The sequence below is a fragment of the Tupaia chinensis genome, unplaced genomic scaffold (genome assembly GCF_000334495.1).
Source record: "Tupaia chinensis unplaced genomic scaffold, TupChi_1.0 Scaffold000355_1, whole genome shotgun sequence".
Lineage (NCBI taxonomy): Eukaryota > Metazoa > Chordata > Mammalia > Scandentia > Tupaiidae > Tupaia > Tupaia belangeri.
Genome location: NW_006159850.1, coordinates 8,324,675 through 8,335,686, shown reverse-complemented (window position 1 = coordinate 8,335,686; position 11,012 = coordinate 8,324,675). Strand labels below are relative to the sequence as shown.

General features: G+C 39.3%; 1 long non-coding RNA gene across 1 annotated transcript in view; it reads right to left on the bottom strand.

The window, feature by feature from the left end:
* Positions 1-1,898: 1,898 nt before the first annotated feature.
* The window catches only part of LOC102490339 (uncharacterized), an 87,658-nt gene continuing 78,544 nt past the window's right edge, over positions 1,899-11,012 (bottom strand). Inside the window, exon 3 of the long non-coding RNA XR_335186.1 lies at positions 1,899-1,976. This is a non-coding gene — a long non-coding RNA (uncharacterized LOC102490339). The remainder of the gene's footprint in view (positions 1,977-11,012) is intronic.

Below are 11,012 nucleotides of genomic sequence, written 5' to 3'. Positions count from 1 at the left end.
TATATATATATATATCCCAATTGCTAGCATTGTTCATATATTTTTGGTTGTAGAGTGATTTGAAAAGTACAATCACTACTTCTACAGGAAGTACAACTTTTTCAGTGGCTTATTCTGGTGCTTTATGGCTAGAGTCCCCACATTCGTTTTAAAGACCCTAAAACAGAGATAGATAATTAATGAATTGGCAGAGCAAGAAAGAGGGATTCCAAACCATCAATTTCCTGTCTGGTTATTCATTCTTTCCATAGATCCATGTATCTGAATGTTTGCATTAATAATAAATACTCCTTTGAGGATAATCCCAAGGGGCCTGGGAGCACCTCTCACCCACACAGAGTGTATTCAGCTATTTGTATGTCTCTCCATTGTTTCTCACAGTTGAAGTCTGGGAGACTGGGGACTGTCCCACTCTCCTTTATACTGTGGTCTCATTTTTCTGCAGAGTTGAACTCGGAGATAACATTGGTAAAAAATGTGAATACTTCGGGGCATATTAGAACGCTCTTTGTCTAAATCCACTCCCACCCCATTTCTCTGCAAGGAGCTTGGTGAGGAGGAAGGCGTGAGCACAGTGAAACAGCCACGCTGCATATTTAAAATTCCATCACTTCGATTTCTTTAATGCAATATGGTCATTTTTAATCTTACTCCATTTGATAAATACCTGCATTTCAAGTAATTGTTAAGATTGTGTCTGTTTTTATTAGAACTTATTTGTCATTATTTGACAGTCATTTCTAATCACATTTGTCACGTGTTGGTTCTCCTTTATGAATGCTAATAGCTCCTGGAATAGATGTGTATGTAGCCCCATTCATTCCTTGAACATACACAGTATACTCTCCACTCAGGATACCATTTTCCTGCTCATTCAAAAATGTGAAAATGAGTGGGAGGTATATCTTTAGACATAGAAGCTAGAACTGTGGGGAAGATTTTGGAATTTTGAAGACAGATTTCTGCATAGTTAGTTTCATCAATTGTGTGCTTGAGGAGTTCAGATATTCAGACAGTTTGAATACAACACATTGACAAGTTTGGATTCAAAGTTACCCACTGTATCCGTTCAGCTTGAATTCCTTGCACTGTGGGAAATTTAACATAGCCAAGTCATGTCTAGTCATTCAACAGATAGCCATCCATCGATTCGTTCAGAAAATATTCAGTTACCGCATTCATTCGCTCAGCAGATACTTATTCATTCAAGAAGATGTTTATTTATCCATGTAGTTAGTGAAAAATTATGCTTTTCAATGAATCTTGTTAAATGTTTACTGTGTTTAAGACGCAGAGAATGAACATCACGGGAGCTGAGATCTTCTCACTATGAGCCTACAAATCCCAAGACAGTCCCTGTCCTCAGGTCATCCTCATAGAAAAGCCATACTCTTGATCTTCATTGGACCACATGGCCTCACAGCTTTTTTTCTGAGGTGGAAGAATGCTCTACACCAGGATGGGGTCTCTCTGTTAACACTTTTTGTCTTTTAAAGAAAGTGCATTGAGGGTCTTCTATATACAGAGCTTTATACTAGGTGCTCAAAATAGAAAGACAAAGGAAGGCCTGACCTCTATAAAAGCCTCAGAGGCATGTAGGATGCACTGAGAACCCAAACTTGAATTCAGGTGGGAGATGGAGGTTGAGATGAGTGAATTATTGAATCAACCAAGCTATAGTTTGGAGCCAGACCTCTGTACCTTCTCCAGAAAGTAAGTCAGGCAGAGAAAATATGTAGGAATAAGCAGGATCATACAAAGCAACTCATTTGGGCTGCAGGCATTGAATTCCCCACCAGTGTAAGACTTAATTATCAAAAGAAGTGAGATGGACATTTTCTAAGCCTTGCTATGAGTAGCTTGGGCTGAATTTTACCTGTGGTGACTCTCACCTATCATCACTGTAGGTCCTGTCTGGCTAGATTTCAGCCCCGAGTCTGATGAGAGAGAGTGATGTATGTCCAATACTAGATTGTCTGAAACAAAGAGAAGACAGGTGGGTTGGAGTGCGCACCACAAGCACCAATTATAAAACTCAGACCTCTCCAAACACTCGCCCTCTACAAAGCGGCTTATAATTTAAGTAGTCTAAATATGAGCCTAGCCACTCCCAAAGGAGCACCTTTGCAAACTGCATATGCCCAGCAACATCTATTAACTCTTTTGGACAAAGGACCAAGGTACAGTCAGCTGTAGTTTGCTGCTGTTAGGTAGACAGTATTAGAACCTGAATGTGTATTTACATAACCATGTCATAAATTTTTACATCATCAGAGCAACAGCAAACCATAGTGGAAAGTATGAGAGGGTTAAAGTCAAAAAGCAAAGACTGGATTTCCAATCTCAGTTCTCTTAAAAACGATAAAAGCCCAAGCAACTTTCTCAAGTCTCAGTTGAGAAAACTGTTCCTCAGTCTCCCCATCTGTAATGAGGGAAGAAATTCAGACCTATATCCTTGGGTTATTAGGAAGTTAGTGCAATGCCTGTAATGTGCCATGGTAGTAACTGACACATGGCAGAAAGTCAGTACGTGACAATTATTAATACTTATATGGCGAAAACTATGTAATATTAAAAAAAATAGATCTAGATTCTAAAACTCATATTGTTACAAAATTAGTATGGCCCCTATGATTATCCAGTTCTTGATAAAACCTCTTTATTTGTTCTAAAGTTTCTTGTACTAAAATAAAAAAGGATGCAGGAGCCTCACTTTGAAAGGAAACTCTTCATTAAGATAATTCAGCATTTCAAAAGAACATAAAATCATTTTCCAGTCTGATTTGGAGTCTAGCATCAGTTAATTTCTCTTTGTTCTTCTCTTCTGGTTGTGCTAATGTCCCTGTGTGTGTACATTTGTCCAATGCAATCTAAGAAACAATCACCTTAATTGATCTGGCGTTAACCTCTAACAGCTTAAGACACAGGCTTTTTATCTATCGTTCAATCCTTGCTGCAGATGGAATTCCCTATAGTGCTTACATCTTTGTCACCATCACCAGTGGGTCCTTCTCAGCAAAGCATTTCAGTAAATAAATGCTGCTGCAAACAAAACCAACCACTTACCCAAGAGGCTCTACCATCGTGGAAAAGCCTGGGCTTGGTCTTATGTTTTGCCTTATGTGTCCATAATGATAAATTTCATACAGGTGTCACCATTTTCAAGACCCCAGCAAGGATTGATGGTTTCCAGTAGGCTGATCCATCATCCAAGGCAGGTGGCACCCTATTGGAATTTCAGAAATCTGTTCCCAATCACATTCACTGTTGGGTGACTCAGTAACGACCCTATTTGCAGTGCGTTACTGAAAATCAATGTGCCGCATTCAAGGTCAATGTACTGTTGGAAAACTCTTTAAGCACTGATGGATGGGTTGTGCTCATTCAGAATAAATGTGAGAAAAAAGTGACAGCTGAGCAACCAGTCCCCCCAGCTCTCAAAGACAGACTTCCTTCTGTAGTGGGCACTGGGATTTCCAGAGGGGTGACAATCATGTGTTCCCTCTTGTACTCAGTTTGGGAAGATGTGTCTGCATTTGTTAGTGCATTTTTCCTCACAGAATGAAAGCATCAACACGCAGAATCTCTGTGCCGATTTTACCAGCCTGATGCTTTTAAAACCTCTGAGTCAATTTAGAATCAAAGTATTCAATAGGAGCAAAACCAAGACCAGTCACGGTGTCAACTATTTAAAACATATATCTTTAGAGAAATAATTGTCAAAACAGCCAGATATAAGACTCACTAGATCCAGTTTATTTCATAAACATAAAATCTTTCAAATGTGAACCCCGCGTCAGGGATTCAGGGATGTGGAGATTAAAATCTGAAATCTTTAAGCTCCACTCCAGAAGTTTAAAGTCAAGAAGAGACAGATCCACACCCAAATGATTAAATGCAGTGAGGTGAATCCCTGTACACAGTTGTATGGAGAGAGCGTGAGTTCATACTGATATATACAAAGTGCGAGTACGCAGGAGAAAGTGGTTGGCCCTCCCTCGGGCCATTTACAGCTGGAACAGTTGTGATTAACACTTCAGAAAGGGAAAGGAAAGTAAGCTGAGGTTTGTTCAGCAGCTCTGGTGTCTAGCATACTTAAATATTTAAAGAAAAAAGAAAGAGGTCCCCAAAGTGGTGAGGTAATTTTTAACAGTAAGATACACTAAGGATATAAAGTAGATCACATTTGAACACCATAACTCTTTCCTCCTGGTGACCTGTTTATCATCCAAACAGAGGAGATGCTTGACGGAGCTCCTCACTGATCTCTGTAGTTTCTAATGGCAGGATAGAAACTTCCCTGGGGAAAATCAGAAAACTCATATTTCTCCTTGGATGGAGAATAAATTTCACTAAACTTTTCTTTCCTTCTTTTATTCCTTCCATCTCTTTCTCCCTCTCCTTACTTCTCTTTTTTAATTTATCGCTATGTTTTAGTTATTAGTGTCCAAAAGGTAAATCTTATTTATTTCCTATGGAATATATAAAGGCAAAAATTGGGTGGATTATAAACAGCATGAGTGGTTTGAGGACTCTTCTGAAATGTTTCGGATAAACAAACAGTGATTCTAAAAACATTGAGAGTAGATAAAATGGTAGCATTTCCTAGCTCTTAATAATCAAGCTGGATAAACGTCATAAAATGTTTGGATGTTCTTCTCTTTAGGGACAGTGACTGAATCACCTGTAATCCCTAGCACTTAGCATGTTGCCTAGCATAAGTCACTGCTAAATAAAGAGATATGAATGAATAAGTGAGTGGGTGAATGCATGAGTTAGATGCATCGATTAGCTATAAGGGAATTAGCTGCATTTTTCTGTTGTGTGGAAATTGACTTTAACATCATGTGCATAAAAAGTGTGTGTGTGTGTATATGCACACTCAAAGTTCTCCTCATCCATCCTTCCTGCCTCTGCCATATTAGTGTCCAAAAGGTAAATCTTATTTATTTCCTATGGAATATATAAAGGCAAAAATTGGGTGGATTATAAACAGCATGAGTGGTTTGAGGACTCTTCTGAAATGTTTCGGATAAACAAACAGTGATTCTAAAAACATTGAGAGTAGATAAAATGGTAGCATTTCCTAGCTCTTAATAATCAAGCTGGATAAACGTCATAAAATGTTTGGATGTTCTTCTCTTTAGGGACAGTGACTGAATCACCTGTAATCCCTAGCACTTAGCATGTTGCCTAGCATAAGTCACTGCTAAATAAAGAGATATGAATGAATAAGTGAGTGGGTGAATGCATGAGTTAGATGCATCGATTAGCTATAAGGGAATTAGCTGCATTTTTCTGTTGTGTGGAAATTGACTTTAACATCATGCGCATAAAAAGTGTGTGTGTGTGTGTATATGCACACTCAAAGTTCTCCTCATCCATCCTTCCTGCCTGCAACAATAATTATTTATCTGGTGGCTCTATTTCTTTAGAGTGCTCCAAAAATCCCATCTCCTGCTTGGATTGATCACTTTAGAGTTAATAGGTTTACTGTTTCTAAAAATGGGAGTCTCCAGCTTCCTTTCTTTATTTGGCAATCTAGTTATATGTGTATCTAAGTCATATTTATTCCAGCATCCACTTATGTATTTATTTTATTCAAGCATTTACTAGCATATTCAATATGTCAGGAATTATGTCAGGTGCTTAGAAGATAAAGAAGTCCAAGAAGAGATCCCACCACTGACATTGCTCCATCTGGAGTCTATGGGGGTAGGAAGGGAGGTGATCAGATATGTAAATGAGTCATTTTAAATATGTCATAATAAAAAATACAGCAAGGGAACTGATCAATACATGGGGTAAAATATGGGTACAGAGAGCAATTTAGGAAAATCTTCTATAAAATAGAATGTAACACCTGAGCCTGGACATGCAATGAGAAGGAATGGGAATAATAGCGGTGTATCTCAGGTAAGAAAACCACACGGTAGAATCAAGCAGATGGAAAACAGTGTGGCAACTTGAGAGAAGACTGATGCCGTTGGGCAAAGACTGGCAGGGAAGAAAAAGAAATAAGGTTGAAAGGGTACATCAGATCCCTATCATAAAGAGTCTTGCCATTCCCAAGACTAGCATTAAACTTACAATAGTGAGACATTGACCATTTTGTCTTTCAATATTAATGTATAACATACATACAGAATAATACACAGTAAAATTAGTACTTTTATGCTGCAACTCTTAGATTAAAAAAAAACAAACAAAACCACCACAGACAGTGGCCAGTAGCACAGATAGTTTTCCAGTCACTACCTCACCTCACCAAAGATAGTGCTGTTTTTTTTCTTTTTTTTTTTTTTAGAGGTTTTTGCTATAGGGTGCGTGCGCTCACCAGAGAGACAGAGAGCAAGAAATCACCCCCCAGGGGGTATGGCCACACCACAATCCCTTCTCCTCCATTCTCCTCTCAGGATCTTGGTCATGCATACACACATGCCCAGCTTGAGTTTAAGCCACTGGGTCCAGGACTCGAACCATGGTTGTTCAGTGACATAGCCATTACACTAACTGCTGGTCCCAATAATGCTGTTCTTATTCTAAGAGGTTGGATTAGCTTTCCCAGTGTAGCACTTCATGTAAACAGAGCAGGCACATTTAGTTACTTATATGTTGGTTAGATTCATCAATGTTCTGTATAGTTGTTGGTCATTTCTTTCCTTTACTGTGCAGTTTTCAATGATATGAATATACTAGAACTTTTAAAGCCATTGTAATGCTAAAGGGCATTTTCATATCATTCACATTTGGACATTACAAGTAGTACCACTAGGAACTTCCTAATACTCATTTTTTGGTAAATATATGTACACATTTCAGTTGGGTTTACCCAAATGCTCAGCATAGTAGGTAATGCAGGATTGGTTTCTTCAGTGCAGTTGTTCTAACACATTTTTCAACCAGTCATAAAATAGACTTCTGGTTATTCTTTATCCTAAAAACTACTTTGGAGATTTTATGGCTATTTATTTAATTTTTGTCTTTTAAAATTAGAATGTAAGCTTCATAATGATGTGGAACACATGTGTTTTGTTTTGTTTGAGAATTTTTTGTCATAGGCTGTATGAGGTCACTGGAGAGAGACAGAGAGAAGGAAAGTAAGAAACCACCCCTCTCCCTCACCCTTCCCCAGGAAGGATGGTCACACCACAATCCTTTCTCCTTCATTTCCTTTAGGAGTTTTGGGCACACATGCACACCTGCCCTGTATGTTTTCAGGCCACCAGGTCCAGGACTTGACCAGCAGATTTGGCATGTGAGATCCAATGCCTTTATCACCACACCACCTGTTGGTCTGAACACATGTGGTTTAAAAAAAAAAAAAAATCATTGTATCCCTAACGGCTAGGACATTTCCTACATGATAGGTAACCTACACATAGACAACTGTACACTCACATACATACTCATTTTCATATATGTTTGCATGTGTGTATGTATGTATGTATAATCATTCCATAACCAGTATCTGCTTCAGAACTATGTCAGGCACTTGGAAGAATAGAAGTGTAAAATGGGGTCCAGCAGGTGATGTAATGGTTAAGGCACTGAACTCTTACATGGCCATCTGTGGTTTGAGTCCTGGACAACTGGTCACAGTCCTGCCAGTTCAAAAAGTACACTGGGTGCATGTGCGTGTGTGGCCAAATCCCAGGAGGAGAATGGAGGAGAAGGGATTGTGGCATGACCATTCCCCTTAGATGATGGTTTCTCACTTTCCCTATCATTGTCTCTCTCTGTATCTCTCCAGTGAGTACATACACCCTATGGCAAAAACCTTAAAAGAGAGAGAGAGAGGTCTAAAATAAGATCTCTTTCTGAGGTTGCTTTCTCATCTAGAATGTGGACACTTGTTATGACTGATATAGATTATGATATCTGTCTCAGATTTTTTTGTTTATACAGAAGCAGTACAATGACCTAACTATTCAATCTATTATTGCAGATGAAAATAAAGAATTACAGGTGAGATAATACATTAGTTTCTCTGTTGTGTCAAAATACTTAGTGAATTTAGTAATTCAATCCAAAAAGTAGTTCATGCAATGAGAAAGAACTATTATTTTCTATTTCAATAACTTTTGATATTTCAATCATCTATGGTTACCTCCTTTCAAAATGTGTTTGTTGCTGTTACTAGAGCTTATGTGTGCTTTTGAGAATTAGTGTTAAAAAATGTCAAAGGAAAATGAAAAAGCAATGCATCTATATGCTCCAGTAGGACCTTGTTGCAAATCCACATATACAGTCATCAATAAAAACCAGTCTTCTTTTCACTGATTAATTTCTACTTGGCCATTGTTAACAGCAAGGTTAGAAAAATGTGTTTACACAGGGCAAAATGAAAAGAAAAGCATAGCATACATACATAAGTCTTCACTTAAAGATCATCAAAGGTAGCAGGGGGGCTATATTATGCCCAAGACCCCTGGCTTCCACCGTGAACTCTACTGGCAGTGGAGAGAACTTCAGTCGTATTATATTAATTGTAATGAAAGCTGATGATGCAAGGATAGACTCAAAATTAGAAGCAGCATAGTGATATATCGGTTTACAGATTCCTTATTGTTTAACTATGACTAGTTATCTACTGCTGTGGGATGAATCACCCCAAAACTTGGTTGCTTAAAACCATAATACTTGTTGATTATCCTCAAAGTTTCTGAGGGTTAGGAATACAGACTGGCTCCACAGTTCCCAACTCAAGGTCCTTCCTGAGTTTGCAGTCAAATGGGGGCTGAAGTTTGGATCAACTTAAGGGCTTTATCATTCTTATGCCTGGTACCTGGTATGGGAAGATTTTACCAGATGGGGCTAAAGAAAGTGGGACTCTTCAGGCATTTCTAGACTCACCCAGACTCAAGAAGAAGGAACATAGACCTCAATTCTAGATGGAGGTGTTAGCATTGCATTGAAAGAAGAGCATATGGCATTCATACGGTGATCTTTGGAAAACACTGTCTGCCACCAGCTCATTTCTGCAATGTTAGGAGTGTCCCTCCTGACTCACTCAGTCATATCCAGGCCAGTGGAGTACAGCCTAGACAATACCTATAAGAAGGTGGACACTCAGTAAATATGTCCATGGGTTAGCTATCTAGGGCAGCCACTCAATTTTTGTGAGCCCATATTACTTCTTCATGCAGAATCAAAATCACCTTCTTCTGACTTCTTTCTACTGTCATTTTAAAAAATGTCACAAACTGGGTAGCTTCAATAGTAGAATTTTTTTTTTTTTTGGAGAGGTTTTAGCTATAGGGCATGTGCACTCGCCGAAAGACAGAGAGAGACAGACAGAGAGACAGAAAGTGAGAAATCACCCCCTAGGGGGAATGGCCATGCCACAATCCCTTCTCCTCCATTCTCATCTCAGGATCTTGGGCACACACACACACGTGCCCGGTGTGAGTTTTAAGCCACCAGGTCCAGGACACAAACTGTACTCAACTACATGGGAGTCCAGCAACATAGTTATTATGCTAACTGCTGATCCCAACAACAGTCAACTTCTTGAAAGGACAGAAAATCACAATGTAATTCTCATGATTCCATTAATCATAATTTATCATTAAAACATTCATTTTATGTCTTAATAAAAACTAACTTCTTCAGCTTAGAATATAATCTCTTGACCTAATAGGACTATATATTGGGTCATCAGAAAAGTTAGGACCTATTTTTCTATGCAAAAAATGTGCCATGACTTTTCCAATGACCCAATATATTCTACTCACAAGAACCAGAAAGCCCAGCCCCTTTATCTTCTAATGACGCTTAGGAAGAGGAGGAGCTTGCCAAGTTCAACAACAAATTCCAAGACTACAATTTAGGCTTCCTGGAGTATAGACCATTACTACAATCTTTATGAAATGAAGTGTCTTTCCCATTTTTTTACTCATTTAACAAAGATGTTAAATTTTTAGGGCTTGCATGCCCTGAAAGCACCAGGCAGGATGTATAAAGCAGAAAGTGAGAAATTCCTGTCCCTAGGGAACCAGCAGTTAGCGTAATGGCTATGTTGCTGGACTCCCACGTAGTAGACTGCGGTTCACCTCCCGGACCCAGTGGCTTAAAACTCACACCGGGTGCGTGTGCGTGTGTGCCCAAGATCCTGAGAGGAGAATGGAAGAGAAGGGATTGCAGTGTGACCATCCCCTCTGGGGATGATTTCTCGCTTTCTGTCCCTATCTCCCCCTGTTTGTCGGGCGAACGCACACGCCTCTCCAAAAAAAAAAAAAAAAGGAAAGAAAGAAATTCCTGCCCTACTTTGTGGAACTTACCCACATCTGCCTCTCCCACCACAGAAGTCACCGACCGTTTTCTGGATGTGGCTTTCTACATCGCTACCTGACCAGTCACCAGCCTCAGAAGTGTGCTTGAGCTTCCTACTGTGCAGGCTGAAGTATCAGAGAATTAATATTCCAGAAGTGACCCTCAACCATGCATGGGTAAGAGTTGGTAAGTTCCATATCTTAGCAATTGTAAATAATGCTTCAATAAATATGGATGTGCAGGTGTTTTACTCACTATTTTCCTATCCTTTCAAGGGGGAGAAAAAAAAATAAGCAAAACATTTAAGTGAACAAAAATGAAAAGATATTGGGACCAGCAGTTAGCATAATGGCTATGTCACTGGACTCCCAAGTAGTCCACTACAGTTCAAGTCCCGGACCCGATGGCTTAAACTCACACTGGGTGTGCGTTCCCAGGATCCTGAGAGGAGAATGGAGAAGAAGGGATTGCGGTGATGGAGGAGAAGGGATTGTGGTGTGGCCATCCCCCCGGGGGGGGGGGGTGATTTCTCGCTTTCTGTCTCTCTGTCTCTCTCTGTCTTTCTCATGAGCGTACACACCCTGTGGCAAAAGCCTCTCCAAAACAAAACAAAAAAATATGAAAAGATACTTGTCGATTATAATGTACATGGTAATGTCTTTAACTGGACCAATATGCAGTGTATTTATAAGGGGAATATTCACTTGGTATATTGCAGTGATACACAGTGATCGAAT